General features: G+C 42.4%; 1 long non-coding RNA gene across 5 annotated transcripts; it reads right to left on the bottom strand.

The window, feature by feature from the left end:
* Nucleotides 1-696: 696 nt before the first annotated feature.
* On the bottom strand, nt 697-20,373 carry LOC106486949 (uncharacterized). Of its 5 annotated transcripts, XR_010884698.1 has the most exons (7): nt 19,795-20,373; nt 18,892-19,097; nt 18,304-18,499; nt 17,353-17,473; nt 12,804-12,943; nt 3,880-3,979; nt 697-2,002 (listed from the first exon to the last, which is right to left on the bottom strand). It is a non-coding gene; the product is annotated as an uncharacterized lncRNA (long non-coding RNA). The 5 variants fall into 5 exon arrangements; XR_010884697.1 differs by lacking the exon at nt 18,304-18,499 and having other exon boundaries at nt 3,871-3,979; XR_010884696.1 differs by lacking the exon at nt 18,304-18,499.
* Between the last annotated feature and the right edge of the window lie 339 nt (nt 20,374-20,712).

Below are 20,712 nucleotides of genomic sequence, written 5' to 3'. Positions count from 1 at the left end.
ACAGTCCAGGGGACCTGATTAGAGCTGCCCATCTCCAGGTCCACTCCTAGCGGCTCCCGTACTTGCTAGTGTAGAAATTGCCTTAGAGTATGAGACATTTATTCCACTTCAGAAAAATTTAACAACCCCCTTCTACCCTCTACAACCACCCAAACTCCACATTCTCTCAGGAATAGGAAGCAGCTTGACATGTTCCCCTTCAGATATTCTCCCAGCCAGCATCTCCAGTGGATCATAACATTTGAACTACTAACATTTTGGACTAATCTTTATTAAAACTGTCAGTTATCATTTAGGTCCCATCTCACCTCCCTGTATTCTGTGTAACTTACCTCTTCCCTTTCACCTCTCTCCACTTTTCCTGTCTTTCTTTTGGACCCTCCTGTTCTGCTTTACTGTTTCAGTTATGAATAAAGCTTGAGCTCATTGCTACATCAAATTCATCTGAAATAACTCCTTTGTCTTCTGTGATTTCTTTGTTTTTCCGTGACTGCGTTTCTAGGCCAGTTCTACAGAGCAATCTGTAACTTCAAGCCAACTATAAAAATTACTTCCTCTTATTTCTGATTTAGATGCACCATGATCTTTGCCTTTGTGAGCCAACCCAGGATGCAAGGAACTAAATGGGAAGACCTCAGCTGATTGCAACAGGCAGTCCCCTAAACTGATTTAATTAAGTCACTCAAACAACTGATATTATGTTATATCATAACATGTATATTTATGTTAAATTTCATGACTATACGGCATTCACAGTTAACCATGTACGCTCTGTGTCTTTTGCAAACACGTTTTTTCCTATTATACAATCTAAAAAAATACTGGCTTTGTTCTAATGTAATTGTAAGAATCAAATTTACATACAAGACCTTTAGAAAACAGAGACCCACCTCTAAATGCAAAGAACAAACATTTGCATTACCTATTTATATTAAAATATGCAGAAATTTCCAAAGTATTCAGCCAACTTATAAATTTTTATAACTTCTTCAAATTGTTAACATTTTTTTAACACACAGCATTATTTCAGCTTTGTGAAAAGCTCAATAACAATCTTTCTGGTCTGGAAAAAAGGAAAGAACATTATAATAAAGAATGCAGAATAAATAAAAACAAAACAGTACAAGCCGTACATCCACACATACAAAGACAACTTTCATGGTGAGCTATAAGCAATTATAATAACACAATGTGCTGCATGTTGATTTCACCAGTGAAAAGAATTTCTCTAGTTATTGAAGACTTTCCTGGCAGAATTTCAGAAAAAAATTCTGACATTCTCCCAATCTGACTTCTGTGCAATGCAAGTCATGCGCATTTTAAACACCAATGAATAATACTGCCTTTCTTCTATGAACTGTTAACAGCTGTAGAAACTATTATAGCCTGCTTAAAATCATGTCTCTGTAGTCAATATTCTCCAGACACTTAGCAATACTAAAGCTATTCCTGGGGCTAGACTAGAATTGCTGTGTGAATACAAAGTTTGATTTATGTTGAAGTGAAACAACAAACATCTGATCTTTCCTTTTTTAAATAGCCATTCATATAAACACGAGCATCAGCTGCATAACTAGAAAGTGAGGTACCGAATTTACAGAAATTAGACAAAGGAAGACCACCCACAGTTACCTTCGAGAAGAAAAGATTTGTCAGAGAGTGAAAGATGGCTGGTGAAGATACTTTGTACAATCTTGGCTGCCTAATGTCCTAATGGTGAAGCTATGGCTTATGAGAGTGATGTTTCACGAATCTAACTTTTCAAGTCTTCTGAAAGACAGAAAATTGATCAGCAGCCCAGTACCATATCCTGGCACTGCTCATCATCAGCTGCTTGCAGACCAATCACAGGCTCAGCGGATTGCCTAATAAACTGGTCCAGATGCATCCAAGAGGAAGTCGTGGTCTCCGTGTGTTAGTGTTATTCTTTCTCATCCCAAAGCACAGGTGGGAGCAGGAGAAACACTCAGTCCTGGTTCCTTTGACATTTTTGAAGAGATGACTGGGAAGAGACAGGAAAAGACACGTGTGGAACAAGAGCAAACCTTAAAATACATATGAAATTTCAGATACATTCTACAGGTTCATGTTCATCGCTAAACTTTTACAGAAAATTGATGTGCTGAAAATTCAGTTTTGATTCCTCACTCTGACAAATTGCCAAAGTTCCTTCCTTTACTCTGTTATACATCATCACCTTTCTAGAAATGAAAACAAGTAAATAAAATCAGATTTGTGTGTGGGGGGGGGTGATCTCTGACAGAAAAAGCAATGAATTTGACCAGTAACAATAACGAAATGAGGGTTGAGCTAACTCGAAGTAAGGCACTCTTCCTCCAGATGAACATTGTAAACCCATCAGGAAGAGTTCATTAGCCTCAAAGAAATGCTGTAACCTGTTCTAGATTAATCGTACATCGTAGAGGAACCTTTAACTGTTAGAGTATCTAGAAGGAAGAAATATATGCTAAAGCTTCAGCTCATTGCTGGGGGGCGGCTTTGGTAACAATGAATTAACTTTTGTAAAGCATCACACTTGCATCTTCTACCCAGTGCTCTTTTTTATGGAAGTTTCAGCATGCACCAGTATTTCCCCAGGTAGCATAGGTACGCTCCCACCCTTTCCTGCACGCATACAAGCACCAGAACAGCCTGTCTGCCCTTCAGCCACCCCAGAACTTATCAAATGGAGCTCTCCACAAACGGTCCCAGTGCTCAGCTGGGGAAAAAGCGCTACCTTGTCATGCCTATGGCAGATTCAATATTGGTTTCCTAAAAGCCACTGAAATACACTTTGTGTGGCCATTCCTGAGAGGTTTCGAAAAGGATACATCTGTTAGGAGGAGGCCTGAATGGCTGTTAGAACCATCGACTAACCTTCGTTCTGGAGACTGCCTTACTAAAACTCCACGCAGCCAGTGCAGCTGCCTAGGGATAGGAACTCTCACTAAAAAACTACATTGCCCACTGTTGCTCTAACGACTGTGAATGATCGAGGACTCCAGGGACAAAACAAAGCCTGAGATTCCAAACACAGGCCTAACTCACAGTAGAGTTGCTATAATTCCCTTTGCTTTCATGTCAAATTAAAGCTCTTGGACTGGTCTCAAGACCACTGATATCTGTGGGAAAACTCCCCTTGATTATGCTCAGGACCCCAAGTCTTCATTTACAGGGTCATATCCCATGGTGCTCCCACTAACATCTCTGCTTTTCTTCCTCCCTGCTCACCCTCTTGCTCCCTCTGCTTTTCTTGTTCCTTTTGTCTGCCATTTTTGTGTGTCTCCATTTCATCTCCAAGCTCTGAGCCTTATCCCATGCTGCCCTCTGGGCTATGAGCTCTCTCCTTGAGAGGGCTTTGGATGGCACATCTCAATCAATCTGCGGTAACGCTCAAATTCAATGGGAGCAAAGGTGACCCATATCATTGGATCTTTCTTGCCAAGTCTTTCCCCTCCTCTGCTCCAAATCCTGCCTCCTGTCTCTTTGAACAATCTCATCCATCCTGCCTGTGTTTAGCATCTGTAGCTTTGCTCCCTTTTTCTCCTTAGTTGTTGTCCTATATTTTGCATTTGCTAATTTTGCCATACTTAGACTGAAAGCTCCTAAAGGTAGAGTACAAGCCTATTGTTTTTTCTTCCTTTGTCTACAAAATGGTGCATTATTTAAACAGTTTCCCATAACGATGGAAAGAGATGATCCATTCACAACATTAGGGTGTTGTATGTGCATATAAGGGGCAAAAGGGCGCATTATTTTATTCAATTTCAATAGGTACCTAAGAAATAGCACTTTTTTTTCAAAAACACTGACCACATACAATGCAAAAAGACTTAGTTATGGTTTTAAAAAAAATGCAAGAAAAAACACCGAGGTTACTAGTAGCCATGATATCCTTTGGTCTGGGAATTTCAGCTCAGCTCTGTTTCTTAATTCGGCACAGTCACAAGGCAACATTGCAATTAGAATCCTCTGGGGACTGCAAATGAAAAAAAGTAACATTCAAATCAACTGATTTCCAAGATCATGTATTTGTAACCAGGGCAGGAGGGAACCAAGCAGCCTTACAAAACTTACAAAATAAGTGCAAAGCATGAAGCATAGAAAATTCTCACAGGTATTCTCTGAACACCAACTTCATTTGCTAATCTCAATGGTGGGTAGTTCCATTGAATGGAGTAAGAAAAATTAGGCTGTGGGTTGCAAGGGCAGATAATTTAGATTGGAAAGCTGACACTGGACCACATGGAAAATTAAGCAGCTTGGACTGCAGACAAGCTTGGGGTGGGGGGTGAAGGAATAGCTATTTCAAGAATCACTATTGGGCACAAAACATCATTCTGCAAAGGAGTGTTAATAACACACATGAAACGCACCAATGTCCTCAACATGGTCAGAAAAAGACAAATAGCCTTCCGCTGTAAAAACCCAGATTTCAAGCAATTTTATCCATCACAAATGAAAAATGAAACAGAAAAAACTCCAGCATGTGGGCGCATATCACAAATGTGAGAACAGAGCCTCCTAGCAATGCGTTTAGAAAGATCTGGTCCTTGGCAATAATTCCAGAATGAGAAACATTTTAGACAGGTTACCTCCTTGCCTGCCTATGTGTTGAAAAGTCACTGATAATTGCAAAACTTTTAAGCAATCTTCTGTGCTGCTTTTATGTTACAATAATTACATGTAGGTTGCTCAGAACTGAATGGTATCTGGTATCATCATCCTAACATATGCAACTATCCATCCAGACATTTATACGACGCCTATCATAGTGGGGAGGGATTATGAATATGAACACACATGGCAAACAATACTGTTAACGCTTCCCATTTTGGCTGGTAACACTGTGTTACTGCAGTCCACAGGCAGGTGCTGTCATTTCTGACAAGCCTGTTGGGTAACAGTGACAGGAATCTGTCAGATACTGCCCACACACGGGCCGTGTCCCACACGGCATGCTGACCTCCTCAGAAGAATTTTAATTTTAAAATTCTACCGTCAAATGTTACAAATATCAACTGACAATGCGTAACGTATTACAGAGAAATGGTAAGACATAATGGTCAAGACACAATAATAGGAAAATACCCCCAAAGGAAGCAGTGGCATTGCTGGAGCACACACTATGCTTGACCAGAGAAAGGGGTTGGATCTTTGTCTGCGACTGAGACGTGCTTGATCCATCGAGCGAGGCAATGGGCAAAGGCACCTCTAAGCTTCCTTTGTAATTCCCTGACCATGTGATTGCTCAAAGTTAGTGGTGCCACAAGAATGAAAATAGCCTCAGGCTTTGCCAAAACTAAACCACAGTGCCTTTACTCCCACAGATTATATTCACCGCGTGGACCACTCCTTTCTCCCCATGAAAAAGCCCTGTGCTAGTGGATAAGAAGAAACATGCCAAAGACCTTTTACATTACTTTTACACAACTATACCACCTGCTGTTTGTTCTTTCCTTAGACAAGAAAATTCTGAGATCTACTTACTCCAGCTTCCTGTCTGTTTTACTCCACTAGAGGCACAAAGTTGATGGAGCAGATGGACAACCAGTTACACTTCCTCGGTAGGCAATAAAACACAGGAGGCTCTTAAGTAGGCGTCTAGCATAAGAGCCCTCGCACACCTGGCCATGGCAGTTCAGAATGTTTCTCCTCCTTTGCAAGAGGTGATCAGGCCCGCAGCAGAGCAATAAAACTGAGCAAGTACCTAGGATTCAGGCACTGCAGTGAAAACTCCAGCAATTTTAACTGCCAGGGAAGGTGGCTTTAAACTAACCTATCAGACTTTCCCACTGCAGCCCCTAAGACAAACATGTATGCCCACCCTGCCGCGAGCGAGCTCTCCACCAGCAGGAGAAGAATTGACTAAATAGGTGGCAATAACTTCAACTACACAAATAGATTTGGGAGAGTCCTTCTGCAGCGTTCTGAGTGCCAGCGTTCAGTAAGTTATGTAATGAGATAATTCCACCATTGCCTCTTTAACAAAAAGTAAGTGATCTCTGAAATGATGATTTTTGCTTTTGGAAATTGTATTAAGACCAGTGCAGAGACTGGTAGCAAAGAAGTGATTCATGAACACCAACAAAATGATTCACCAGTCCCTCACTAGGAAGTGATATCATCACACCACATCTCCATGAGAATGGCAGAAAAGCAGCTTTGTTTCACAAGACAGGAAAGTGCTGTATTCTCCAAAAGAAAAGTATTAAATCTGCAGGTGTGTATGACAAACGAGAGGGGGCAAATTGTCAGTGCTCTGGGTAATGCCCACCGTGGTGATTGAGAGCATGAGCACACACACTCTGATGCTTGTAAGCACTACTGAAGAATATCAAAATATTTCCAATCTGGTCCAGGATAAATTGCAAACTCTGGATACATCTTACAGTTGCCCCATCCCAACCAGATTCTTCTCTGCCTTCCCAAGCTGATCCATCACTCCTTGTTCCATCCCTCTAGCCACAAACAGCAAAATCCTTTCTTGCTCCCTGCTTAGAGACCCTATATTGAGTGTGCCCTCACATTCTTTTTCCTAACTGGCCCCCACTGTCGCGGACTCACAACATTGCCTCCTCAGCCCAAAATGGGCTCTCAATCTTGCCAGGGATTCCTACACTTTAACAGTATCTCTGCTCCCCTCCTTTGCTCTGCCTACCATGGTTACCCTATTCCCAGGTGCTCCTAGGGCTTCTTAGGCCAAAAGGCACAGACTGCTTCGCCTCCAGCTGGCCTAGGAAACCGCAAAGCTCTTAGGAGCCAAGTATTGCACTGATTTCACACTGTAGATCACATCAAGGAGAAGCTGAATGCATGTACATGGCAGCTGTGGAGGGAGGCAGAAAGGGAGCGAGTATTAGGTTTCAGTATGTATGCCGCATGTTGTCTTCAGGGGTGACATGCTGGATAACTCTTCATTTCAGTTCTTAAAACTGTGTCGTATGGGGCACCACCATACTCTCTGCAGTTATTCTGGGCGGTATCAGCTTGCCAGCACCTCAAAGTCCTAAGTATGCTGCACTCTACCATGCCTTGTGATTAATGATTGTCCCCTTGCAAAGCAGGCAGCTGCAGGCTTGCAGCTACATAGCTACTGAACTGCTGATGACAAGCTGACATTGCTCAGACTGACTGTGATTTTCTTTCTGCAGATCTTCTTACTCCTTCTTCTCAGCTTGTCCTGTGTGCCAGGACATTAAAGCACTATCCCCCTAGCTCTCCTGTTAGGGCTGCTTCTCCCTCACCCATACCTCTCCTCATGGAAACCTAACGCCTACAGCATCTCATATTAACTGCCCCAAGCATTTGAAACGCAATAGAAACAGTGCTGCTTTCCTCCCTAACCTTCTGCTGAGCTGTCCCAGAGACGAGGGACAGTTCAGTTCTAGGGAACTTCCAGAGAAGAGAGTGGTGAATTTTTGTACCACTCATTTTCTGCAAAACTCCCTTGATTCTCTGCAGGAAAACTGGTGTGCTTGCTGCTATGCAAATCCGCTGGCCTACAAAGCACCAGACGCTACTATCAAATCAAGGCTTTAGAAACAGCCACAGAGCAACAGGCACCTCTAAGCAGCACTGGAGAAGTCACTCTGCAGGGAAGAACAAGTCCAGTTTCATGGAAAATGAAATCAGCTTGTAAGTATTTATTCTGCTATTGCTCCTAAACTCCTCCAGGGACTGGCCATTTAATGCCACTCGTATCTCCAAATCCAGCAACCTCAGGTCCCTGGGGACCGGTGCGGTAGATGCATGGAGACTGCGCTTAGAACTGAGCAGCTCAGGGATTTCAGTCACATGTGGTGCCAGACAGAGTGAAGCAGAACTTCCCATGTAATCCACCCGCTTTATAGGTTTCACCTAGAAAGTAAGCAAGCCACCCACCAGCCTTCCAACTCAACTCTCAAAGTCACATCCAAAGAGAAGTCTGAAATGAGAACTGGCTTCCTGTATTACAGCAGCACAGACAGACAGCTCCTGCTCCAAAGAGCCTACAGCTAAAAGGACAGAGCGGTCAAAGGGAGGAGACAGGAAACATGTTTCTCCTCACACACTCAAACGGGGAACTTGATTGCGTGATTTTTCTGTGTGGTAGGGTACAAGAAAGAATATATTCTTAATACGACTTCAGTGTTCTGGTATATTAGATAAGATCATGGAGGAACTCCATCAGCAGTGGCAAACGGAAACGCCCCTTCCTTTGGCCAAACACAAAAAAGCACTGGACCTAAATTTCCACTTATGACACTTATTTAAGATAAATGTAACCCCATCAATTTTCACAGTTATTTCAGATGTACTTAAATAAGAATAAAATCCAATTTTCAGTTTGGCTTAGAGAAAAATATATTGCATCTGGAGTTAACAACATAAGTAACATCTGAGCAAATATTTTAGAGAACATTTCACTTTGATGAACATACTCCCTCATCCAAGTTATTTCTATGATCTAATATGATCACCTATATTTCTGTGTTCTAGATGAGCAGCAACTGTTGTACTCATCTCTCTAAAAATTGTCAAGTATCATCCATTAATCACACCCATATTACAGTATTTTTATCCAAATAGTCTCCTTGCTGTGCATACGTAGCGCTTCCTTAAAGTCTGTCCCAGACTGAGCAGACTGGAATATACCACAGATACCCATTTTACCTCAATTACCCAGAAAAGTGAATGCTTAAGTTCTTCTATGTAGTATAAAACCTCATGTACCACAGGAACAGAAGTGTAAAGGCCACACAGTGCTTTCACTTTATGTGTGCATCTTCCAGTGATGTCAACTGGATTTCTGATTCTCAATCAGTACAACTTCTGCCAGGAAGTATTTTCAAACACACCCCATCAGCTCTGGGCTCACATTTGTGTCCCGACAAAATTCTACATCCCTCTGCACCATCCATATTTGTACTAAATGTCAGTTTTGAACAGAAAAAAGAACAGAAAAAAGAATAGAAAAAAAGAAAAAGGAGCTAGTACAAGTAAAATTTACTCTCATCAGTTTCTGGAGGCTCTTTGAAAGGCGAAAGCATTTTTAAATTTTGGCCTCAGGAATTATGTTCTCTGCTGTCAGGAGTTTGAATATGATGACCACGTTTCTAAGCATAAGGACAGCTGATAACTTGTGGTCAGGCTACCACAGTTTGAGAACTTTAGAACATGAAGAGGGCTTAAGCTAACGGGCACCATTTCACTACAGGGCATGAGAGGAGAGTTCCTGCAACTGGTTCCTGAAGCTCAGTTGAGGAATGACAATGCATTAAGCTACAGCAACCTGGTTGGTTGCAATAGTCTCTTTATATCCTAGCAGCTAAATTGGTTTTGTTCCAAGACATGGATCAAAATATTGTAAGAAATAGAGGGCATAGAGTAGAGCAGAAGAAAAGTCATTTTCAGCTTGTTGGGCTTCTCATGAAGTTTTTAGATCCTGCATAAATTCTAACCAATTTTATCATTTTAGTTACTTTAAAGCATTTTTATACCATAAACGACCAATTTCTTTTCATCAACTCCTTTTTTCCATTCTAGTCATAAGCCATCCCCTTGAAGTAAAATAGCTCAGAGAGTCACATGTAAAGATTGAGATGAGATAATGGAAATTAAAGATAATGAATCAACCATTTTTGTATACAAAATAAAAATCTAATTACAGAGCAGATGATGGGTTGACTCTGCCTTGAGTTACATTAGGGACTGGCCCCCTGGATTCCAGAGCTTAACATACCTTTGCTTGCTCTCTCTGTGACAGATCAAGCACAGCTCAGCCAAATCAGAAGATCTGTGCCAAATAGTCTAACAACTAAATATTAAATTTGTCTTTTATAAATCACTTAAAAGTCAAACATACACAATCATTTGCATACACAGCTACCTTATTTCAAGCCCAAATACAAGGAGCTATTATCACTTGGCCAGATTCTGCTCTCATTTGCACTAATGCAAAACCACATCATTTCCTCTACCATCAGTGGAGTTACTGGGGTTTCGTACCACATATGGGAGAGCAGAATTTGGTGACGTTACTTTTTCACTGAGGTAAGTGGCATCACCAGTTACTCATTCTGTCTGTAACACAGGTGGATTGGAGGGTTTCCTTTCTGCTGTACAGGCTGCCTACTCTGTCTGCTCTTCTTATAACTCCTGTGGACGTTGGAGTTCTACCGTATCCCTCCAAGGGCTTTATTTTAAACGGATCTTGTTTCACAGACAGACCAGAGCAGGTTACTTATCCCCCTTAATTCATTTGATTTACAAGAAGCACTCCAGCTGGGTAACACTGAAGAAAAGACAAAATTGTTTCTACAGTATATTTACACACAATAAAATGAACCAATCAAGCAAACAAACGGTACAAAATGTGCCCTAGTATTAACTAAAACCAGAAAAAACTCTCTCTTCAGTACTTTCAGTGCTTATAAATATATGCTTATGTCATAAGTAACCTAGAGCTTCCAGCAATTACTTAGTTCTCAAAGCTTTGAGACAAGTTTTCTCCGAGATATTTACTCACTGGGGCTCACAGGAGGTAACAGAAAACTGGTCTCCAGGCCTGTTTCTCCAGAGCCCTCAGCGCTGAAGGCAAACTTTCCTCAGTCACCCTGACTGACCAGCTCACCAAGTTTAACTTCGCCTGGACTCTATTTACTATGTGCTTCACTGTCACACCGCCAGGCATGGTGTCACTCCCTGCCCAACACCTGATCAGCAAAGGACAGGCAATTAGGTACTGAAAGACACCAGGAACTGCCTGCCTAGGAAGCAAGCACTCTGCTGCCAGTAAGAGAGCAATCACAACAAGGGCAAGAGCATGCAGAACAACAGCCCCAGAGCATAGAAATCTTAGTGTTTCTGTCCCCATGTGCCCATAACAGTTGGGTTAGGAGTGATTGTTCTGCTCATTTACAGATACTGTGTTTAGGTATTCATACCCATTACTTAGTACCTTTATTTCCTTCTGGTACCATAATAAAGCAACTACCAGTTATGAAAAACATGGCTGTTCATAACCATGATGAGGTATGTCAAGAGGTACAGCCTGCAGAGCGCAGCGCGTAACACATAGGCAGTGTTGGCCACACAAGTTCACGCTCCTCCCAGCATGCAGTCTGACCTCAGATGCGGCTCACCTGCCAGCCCATGCAGCAGCACTCAGCAGCTCTACGTGTCCTTCTGCAGACGCACAGTCTTCTACCACCTTGCACGGTAACGTCAATATCCACATAGCCAGAGAAACAAACTCCTCCAAAACTTCCCCTTGCATAAAGGGAATAGTAATCTATTCCACAAGTAAAAGGCACAGTAAATCACCCCAACTTGACTACTGATCCATGTCAAAAAAGCAGTTCTAGCTTTAAGGGCCCTTTTCTGCCACCCTTTCACTGAATTATAATTTTACTGGGGAGAAAAACTTGACAGGTCACAGTGCAGTACTTTGTGATGCAAATTCATGTGTGTCTGTTTTCCCCCATGACAATTCATGCAAGCAGAAGACTGGCACATTTTTTCTAGTGGAAGACGTTAAGAACTAGGTTTTGACTCCTTGGTAAAGCGGGAAAACAAGCTCAGGGGCCAGGTTCTCTGTACGTGAACCTCACATGACTCAACAGAAGTGGCTGTAGATGAGGTGTGGACTGAGAAGGGCTTCGAATAATCACACTCCAACTGCATATAGCCAGAGTCACCAACAGAGGAATAGGTCACTGTTTTTAAAGTGGAGTATTATCATCTCAGCAAAGCAGCAGCATGACTCTGTGCATCCAACATTGTAATTCTCAGACAAATGCTATTGTGAAAGCACATCAAACTTAGAAAAGAGCTCTTAAATGCTTGGAAATGACAGCTATAAGGCTGCTTGGGCAATCTTCCTTGCACCTTCTTGTATAAGGAATCAGTGATTGGACACTATCACATCCTGTTTCCCTACTATGTTGTATGCCATCAGCTTCAGACCTTTCCACTCAGCCTCAAGTAACCATGTGCAGACATGGTGTAAATACAGTTTATATATGTATGTTTATATTCAGCACAAAATAAGAAAGAGCACTCATCTTGCATTCAGCTTTAACACTGTATATACCCACACACAATGATGTAGTCAACCTTGAAAAATTAGGTACACATGTAAAAAGGAGATTCTTAATACAGCCCTAAATATTTCCCACAGTTACGCAGCTCCTGTTCTCAGAGGTGCTTTTTTTTTTCCTACATACAGGAGAAGCAGGCTAGAAGAGATTCTCCGACTCCCCCCAAACCACATCAACAGAAGTTAAGTCCAAAAGGTCACATGAATGCTGCCCTCCCTCACTCCCCCCACACACCAGAAAGAACTCACCCTGATACTCTATAATAAGGCTAAAACTTTTAGCTGTAACTCAGAAGTCTCCAGAACTACACCTCACAACGGGAAGACAACAAGAGAGATCAAGGGCATCCCCAGAGAATTTGTTAGATGAAAAAAGTAGCATGCACAAAGTTACTCAGCCATTTTGTAGGCTTACAGTCCTGTTTGCATCCTCCTCCAGTGTCATAAATTTTACTGTATATATAAAAATACAAATACAGTTACAGCGCTGCCATGAGTTGCATATGAACAGCTCTCTATAACCAATGTCAGCTCCTTGTATGTACAAGGCCTTGCCTGCGCAGGCCTCTTTGCAGGATTAAGACTCTAAACTATGGTACATAAATGCTGGTAAAATGTGTTTACATAATATGTAAATAGATAGAGAAAAGTACATTCACACCAACTACTGGGAAAAGAAAACAAATCATTTTTCTACTGCTAAAAGTACTGAATCACTTACCATCTGGTTTGGGAGAAAAAAGACACAATCCAATTCAGCTAAGAAGAAAATCCTGTCTAAAAAAAGTAATCACATGCTAAATCCCCCTAAGTTCAATTTCCACTCATTTTAACATGGAGACACGACAGAGTTTTCTTTTCCTGGAGAAAAAGAAAGAACAGAAAGAAAGATGTGAAGCTTGTTAGGCCCTGATCCTGCAAGCTCTAAATACTTATTTACGGGGGGTAGGGGAAGCTATTTCTCAGGGAAAAGTTGAGTCTACGCATCAGGTTCTGCTGGAACACATCCTAACCTTCTAAGAAAAATCTGACACGCATTTGCTACCATGCTGTGAAATGCAAAAGTAAAATCTAGACACTAAACTTCTGAACTAATTTCTCTTTATACACTGGCAACATTTGTTTCTTCCTCTACCACGTGAAAATACTATGTGTGTGTACTGTAGCATAGCACAGAAGCGGCAAGTTTTTGAGAGTATATTATTATAATTGAAAAGGGGCATTTGGTCATGTAAACGCGGCGAGTACTACAGCACACACAATGAAGTTCATGCTTATAGCTGTGGCAAGCATTTGTTGTTTCCAAACTTGTGACTTTTCACTGTGTCCTCAGACAAACACACCATTAAAATCATTTTCTTCATTTTTAAAGCAACTAAAATTTGTATATCATCATTGCAAACCACACTTTAAAACCCAGCCTACGTATAGAATTGATTTTCCACGTGGCTTATGTTCTCCTTCGCAGTCGTTCTTTCCTAACATGCACATTAGAGATCTAAACTGCTCTGTTCCCTCTCTGTACCATTCTCTGCATGCTCAGTTATCACCTCACCTTACATGCTTTTTCTCTGAAGCATCTTCCTAACTTCATTCACCCTGGCATCTCTTCTTCCCTTTTTCCTCTTCATTTCCATCTACTAACTAATTTCTAACATTTTCTAATTGCTGTTCTTGAATTTTACTAATTTTTGTCTTAGGATTAGTCAAATCCTGGTTGGTAACCACAACTGAAAGAAAGATCAATACTGCTGTGTGGGTGGTTGTAATGGTCCTGTGGGTCCTGGCCTTCTTCCTTTGCCTCCCACAGTCCATCTCTCCCTTGCTCAAACACTTGCACGTATTTCCCTCCTCCTCCCCAAGGCTTTAAGGAGTTTAACATGGACCTTTTACTTATAGGACAAAGAAGGAGTTTAGTGGAAAACTGGCCAACTGACCTAAACACTCAAAACATCAAAAGAAACTTGCCTGTCCCACTAAGTACCTCACCCACTAAATTTTACAGCCAGCCTCTTCTTCTTCTAAACACTAAGTCTTTACACAAAAAAATGGATTGATTTATTTATTTAAAGTGGAAAAATATTCCCCAGCTATTCTTCAAAAGTGATTTATTCTTTCCTTCTTAAACTTAGCACTATTGGTGAACCTAGTACAGATCTTCACTGGGATAAATTTGATCCCAAATCATAACAAATGAACGAAGTTCTCTCTCTTGCTGAAAATTGTTTTTAAAATAATGTGTAAGAGTCCACACATATAACAAAAGGCAATCAAGTTACTGTGGCCTCACAAGCTCCTGCTTATCACCTAAAGTGACAACCGTACCCAGTCTTGCTTGTGATTGCAAAATAGAAAGGCTTAGCTTAAAAACAGTCTATACCAAAGCATACTTGGCAGCGAGGGAAGGCTATGGGTGAGCACCAAGCCAGTTAGTGACTCAAACTGCAGAGCAGAAACCCTTTGAGCCACAGAAATAGGATTACTTTAGACCTTTTTAGTAACCTTGCCCAAAAGTTGCCACACGATCACTTCTTTGTGTAGCAAAAGCAGCAGTAGTCCCACATCTAACACTCTCCACAACCCCAGAGTTAATACATGCTCTACTTACAAACTCTCATTCACTCCAACGGGAGCAGACTCACACCCTACATTAATACAAAAGTGCTTATATACTGCACATATCTTAAAGGAGGCAAAAGTAAACATTACACTGAAGTAAGTGATAATGCGAGGAACAGACATGCACTGAGAGAAACATAAAGCTTTCCTTGCAAAGGGAAAGCTTTCCTCCTCACTGCCAGATGACGAGGACTCTGCAGAGAGTCTTCGTGCGTTCAGTGGGCCTTTCCCCTGGGCCGTATGAGCAAAAACCTTCTCTTGCCATTTGAAAGTCAGCTGTTGAGGGGAGGGCTGAAGGCCAAGAGAGCTGCTTCCAGGCACAAATGACCTTGCAAGCTGTCTCCCATCCTCCACTCCCTTGCTAAGTGACCAAACAGGACCCCTGGGATTCTCCAAAAAAGTAACAGCCCGAGAGAAAAAAACGAAGTGGAGGTCGGCACTGATGTAATAGAGGCCAGGGGGGGCTTATGGGTCTGGCAGCTGGTGGCGGCAAAGGAATTCAGTGGTCCTACAGGGACCTTCGCGGTTTTGCGAACGGCGGAGCGGGCCCTGCTCAGAGCCCATGCAATTGCACGCTGCTGGTGGTAACGGGCACCGAGCGGTACCTGGCAGAGCACCTGGGGCAGCGGCCCGGTGTGGCACAGCTCCCACCCTTAGCCCGCACTCCTGTGATACCAGGATGGATTTTGGACACTCCACCTCATCGCTAGCATTTCACCCATGCCTCGTGGTCTAAGCTCAAAAACAGGATCTTCCAAATAGGAGACAGACTCCTCATGCTAACAAAATACTGGGACTATAGCCAAGTATGACTCTCATTTTGCACCAGTTATCCCAGGAAACAGATTCAAATGTTCCCAACAGGTAGTATCAGCATTTAAATTAACAGTAACTTGTATCAATAAAAGTCTGTTAACAATAAATGGCTTCTATGCATTTTACTGCTTTTGAATGCATTTTTGCAAACTAAATATCAGATGATTTTAATACAACTGGAGATAGAGATATGCAAAGAAGAAATCACAAGTAAACACATCACCTTTTTTAAACATGTCTTTTCTGCTGTCAATTAAAATACTAAAAGTGGTATTTCAAATTATGGTGTTCAGTAAATTGTAAGATTAACTAAATTAATTGGTTATTCCCATTTGTTTCTAATTACATTCTTCACAAAATAGTATCCACATGCATTCCTGTTGATATTTTATTTTGAAAATTATGCCAGTAATAAGAAAGAGTGATAATGTAGCTCTCTGAAGACTCATAATTTTCAGAATATTACACTTTCAAATGGAGCTGTGGGTTCTCTAATTTCAGTAATTAAAAAAAAAAAGTTTTAACTCCCTGCCTGAATCTGAGCACCCATACTGTGGACAATTCAACAATATTCTTGAATACTTCTTTATGCTTTGAGATTTAAATGTCATGAGTTATTTAATCAAGTTATCTTTAGAAAACATAAAAGATGCATGAAAAACGTTAAAATGTCAACTAATAACTCTTTCCACAACCATTAGGGGGTTTCTCACTCTCTTTAACTAGTCACTGTCAGGGATGCATATCACTGGAGAAAGTATCGAACAGTGGTTTTTGCAGCTCTGCAGCTGCAGAGGGTCAGAGCAACACCACACAAACAGCTCTGGCCAGAGATTTCTCTCTGCCAACTAAATGCCAACGAGGTAGTACATGAAGGGAGGACAGTTTCCAACCACGCAGGTAAACGTTTCCTTCCTCATTCCCAGTATTGGTCCTAGACAGTCAGAGAGTTCAGGAGGGATAAGGTCATGTCTAACTCACAGTACCCATCACCACAGTCTAACCTGGGTGTAGTCAGAGACATCAGCCCAGATCTGATTTGCACCAGTGGAAACCATGAAATCAGCGGAGCTAAACTCAGAAGACCAGAATGAGGCTCATTATCTCTGCAAATTCATGCATGGAGAGAATGCTGCACAGCTTTTCCTGCTCTGAGTCACTCCAACTCCTGCTCTAGGCTGTTCAGTAGCAAACTGTCAATAAAATTCATTAATGATGTGCTTTATATAGAAATAGTGCATTTAACTGAGAGGCTACAACAAATGAAGAGTGCAACAAGGGGTGAATTACGTGGTTAATGGAATACAGGATGTGTGTCAGCAAAGAAGTGGTAAAGGTGGGTGGAAGCCTTAATGCTACATAGATCTGTTTGAAGTTTGGTATATGAACCTAATTCCCCTTTTGATTTCAGTACAGTTATATCTAGCACTTCTCTGTGTTTCTACTGATATATAAATTCTCTGATGAATAATTGATAACCAACTTTCTTTTACGTAAGTCATTACTGGAGAGACAGCAAATATTACAGACATGTTGTTTGTCTTCCCTCTTTTAGTCCTGATCTCATCTGAATCATGTTTGGCTAGCGTTCGTATCCATCCCCTTGATTGGTGGTAGCTATAAAAAAAATCAGATACCCTTGCAGAACTGGTGTCAGGAACAGTGCAAAAAGGATGTTCTTTTGACATAGATTCTTATTTTTTCATCCTATGTAAACACACATCTGCAGTTGTTGACATTTATATTGGAGGATGATTTCTGTATTGCTTGTCCAGGTTCTACGCTGAAATATTCCGGCATCATGACACAACATTTAATTACAGCTAAGAACTTACCTTGTAAGTAGGTGGTTGTCATTTTCACACATTCAAGACTGCTGGTTTTCCTGATGATTACAGGTAATTCTAACTTCTCAAACCATCAGCAGTTAAATTAAGAGGATCTTGGAAGGAATTCCTAGAAGAAAGTAAAAATCAGTAAGCAATATTTCACAGACTTGGGGGAAAACTATAATACAAAACAGCACTAGAGAAGCAAGAAGCTGAAGGAGGGAAAAACTGGCAATCCTACAGCAGAGTTCATACAGAAAGAAGGAAAGGAGCGTGAAGTAGTGGAGGGGATAAAAAAAGAAAATAGCCGTAACAGTTCTCAACACATTCTCTTTTTTTTTTTTTTTGGGGGGGGGGAAGGGGAAAAAAAACAGAGAAGGAGACCAAAACCGTAACCTGAATCTGACCTCACTCACACTGGTTTTATCATAAAACCACTGGGCTGAACTTTGATCATTGCATCACCAATGCAAATCAGTCTCAAGCCCAGTCAATTGACTGCAGTGACATTTTTTTTTTCTTCCAATGCACTCACTATGATTGAGGGCAGCTAAGAATATGGTTTTTCAGTTAAAAAAACAAAAAACAACCCCCCACCACCAATTTAATTCTTTCAGCTGGCTGGACAGCTTGGTTTTCTTTTAAGGTAGCTTTTTATATTACCACATTGAAAAACGTGGGTTTAACTGAATCATAAGTGCCAAGGACATATCTTTGCGCATATCTGTTAAAAATGGAAATCAATACAGTAGTTAAAAACATTGAGGATTATAAGGTGATCAGTTATGGAAAATATAAACCTTATCTCCAATGTAACATGGCATGTGGAATATTCACATAAAGAAGTTTTTGAGATTTTTTAAAATTTTAACAGAATAAACCTCCTTGTACACAGAACGTGTGATTCATAGTTTACAGAGTTCACCCTAAAGGGTCAAGTAATTCACCCAATAATACCTTGCAAGTCAAGATCAGGCAGAGATCAGAACTCAGGATCCTGTTTTTCTACACTGATCTTTTCTACAACTTTATGTTACTCCAACCCCACAACAGCCTACCAATCCCTGGCATTTCTCTTTCCACAAGACAGTTCATTTTTGTGCTGCACATAGAAAGAACCAGCATGTATAGGAGTAAGCATTCTAGCAATCACCTGCAAGAATAAAACATAATTGCTGAGGACACAAATGCATAGCTTATGTAATAATGAGATAATTTACCATTATCATTGATATTGATAACTGCCAACAATTCCAGTCCATGCCTCCATAATTAAACCGACTTGCCCTGCAGAAGGGGACCAAGTAGAAGAGGAGACTGGACACGGAGCCTTCCAAATCCTTTGGCTTCTGACAAAACTCCACTTGCCAGTCAGTGCAGCAACGGAGGGACTGGCAACATCCTCGGCAGCTCACTGCGATACAGAAAGGCTCACAGGCCCTTAAGCCTGACTCCATCTCTCACCTCAGAACAAGGATGTGTGCCCCCTCACTGTCAGCGTCCTGTCAGGCAGACCTGTCCCTGTCAGGTATGAAGTATGCTCACCTGATCTTCAGCCGGTGCTCCAAACACTTGCACTGGAGAGGGAAATGACTTGAAACCTCCGTGTCTGAACGCAAAACAGCTGAAGATTGCAGCACTTTGTACCTTCAGGTGGAATGCCATGAATATCATGATGATATGCTTCAGGTCACCTCCCGTTTCAAAGCAAAAAGGCAAGCCAGAAAGCAGCAACTGGAAGGAACATCATCCTTTACAAAGAGGAAGCAATAATACCATGATCTAAAATTACATTGTGTGCACTAAAATTATTTATGGGGAAGGAACTTACTTATGGAAGAGGAAAAGGGGTTTTGGAAGGGCGTTTCAACTCACTGATCTTTGTTTACAGTACCAGGGTTTCATCCTTTACTGCACCATCGCAAGTCTGCAACACCTCTTTTTCCAGTTCATGTTTAATATGCAAGAATACTGTAAAGCCACATGTATCTTAATTCTTATCTTTATGGTTCAAGTTTGCCTTTAATCAAGGAAACACACTGGTTTATTTGTTTTTTAATTAAATTATTGAAGCTGGTGAGCTGCAGCTCCTGGAGTCTTAGTCAATGCAGTATTATCACTCAGTTGTTTTTCACAGTCATAGCCAGCTAGGCCCAGACATACAATAGTATTTAGGTGCTGAACACCTGCTTGAGTAACAGAAAGTGAAGGGTGATATGAGCCTATATAATTCTGTGGTCAGAGTCTGATTTTATTTAATAAATCCCAACATTAGGAGGTTAACTTGTGATTTCAAAATCATTCAGAAAACTCCCTACAGTATTTTTCCCAGCATGATCTTCGGTGTGCAGTCATACATATTGGTAAGAAGGCAACAGGAACGTTGCCACAGATATGTAAGCAAAGCGTAACACCACACGCAACACCCCAGCAGAACAAATGCTGCACCTTTTTGTACATCGGCCTGAGATGATCAGCCTGAACTGATCACACTTCACCACGCGGGAACGGAGCCAAAAGATTATCCATCCCGTGTGTCACACCTGGGTTCTCCAAGGGCCATAGTTTGGCAACCCAAGTGCTCGTCTGCAGTCTTTCTGCGGTTAAAGAACTCAGGTACGATCAAGCCCTGAGGGGACGCTCAGGAGGCCCCTCAGGAGGGGGTCGGTGTGCGACACTAAGCCATCCATCAGGTACTCCAGTGAGGTAGGCAGGGGCAGAAAAGTCCAAATCCGATGAACAGGGCAAAAGGGCTTAGCTACAACAAGCAATCCGGAATCAAAAATAAAGCGTTTCTGCGGACCGTTATACGGTCACGCAGCCGTACACGCACTACTACGTCCGACTTTAAAACACTAAACTAGAGACGAACGAAAAAACTTGTCTCTGCACCGTTTCCTCAGCGCTCCCAGAGACCTGCGGCAGGAGACAAAAGACCGCGGAGCTTTACTACCGCTGTGCTGCCCCCTCCGAAAGCGCCGGGGGGCCGGCAGCGGAGCAGCGCTGCCCCACACCCCGCCGCACCGGCAGCCGCCGCGGCGCTAAGATGGCGGCGGCGGCTCCCGCCTCACGGCGCCGGGCGGCCCCTCGCCTCCCCGGGCGCCGCCGGGAGCTGTAGTCTTCCGCCCGCCGCCGCGGCCGCCCGCCGCCGGCCCCGCGCCGCCGCCCCGCCCCGCCGCCGAAAGCGGGGGGCCCCCGTGCCGCCGGGGGAGGAGCGGGGCCGCGGCGGGCCGCGGCGGCAGGGCAGGGCAGGGCCGCAGGGGGTCGCCGGCGGCGGCGGCGGCGGGCAGGACTACAAGTCCCGTGATGCCCGGGGGCGCGGGCGCGCATGCGCCGCGAGGGCCCCGCGGGAAGGGGGCGGGGGAG

Source organism: Apteryx mantelli, chromosome 7, assembly GCF_036417845.1.
Source record: "Apteryx mantelli isolate bAptMan1 chromosome 7, bAptMan1.hap1, whole genome shotgun sequence".
NCBI classification, from domain to species: domain Eukaryota; kingdom Metazoa; phylum Chordata; class Aves; order Apterygiformes; family Apterygidae; genus Apteryx; species Apteryx mantelli.
Note: the sequence above shows the minus strand (reverse complement) of the source record. Positions and strands in the feature narration are given on the sequence as shown.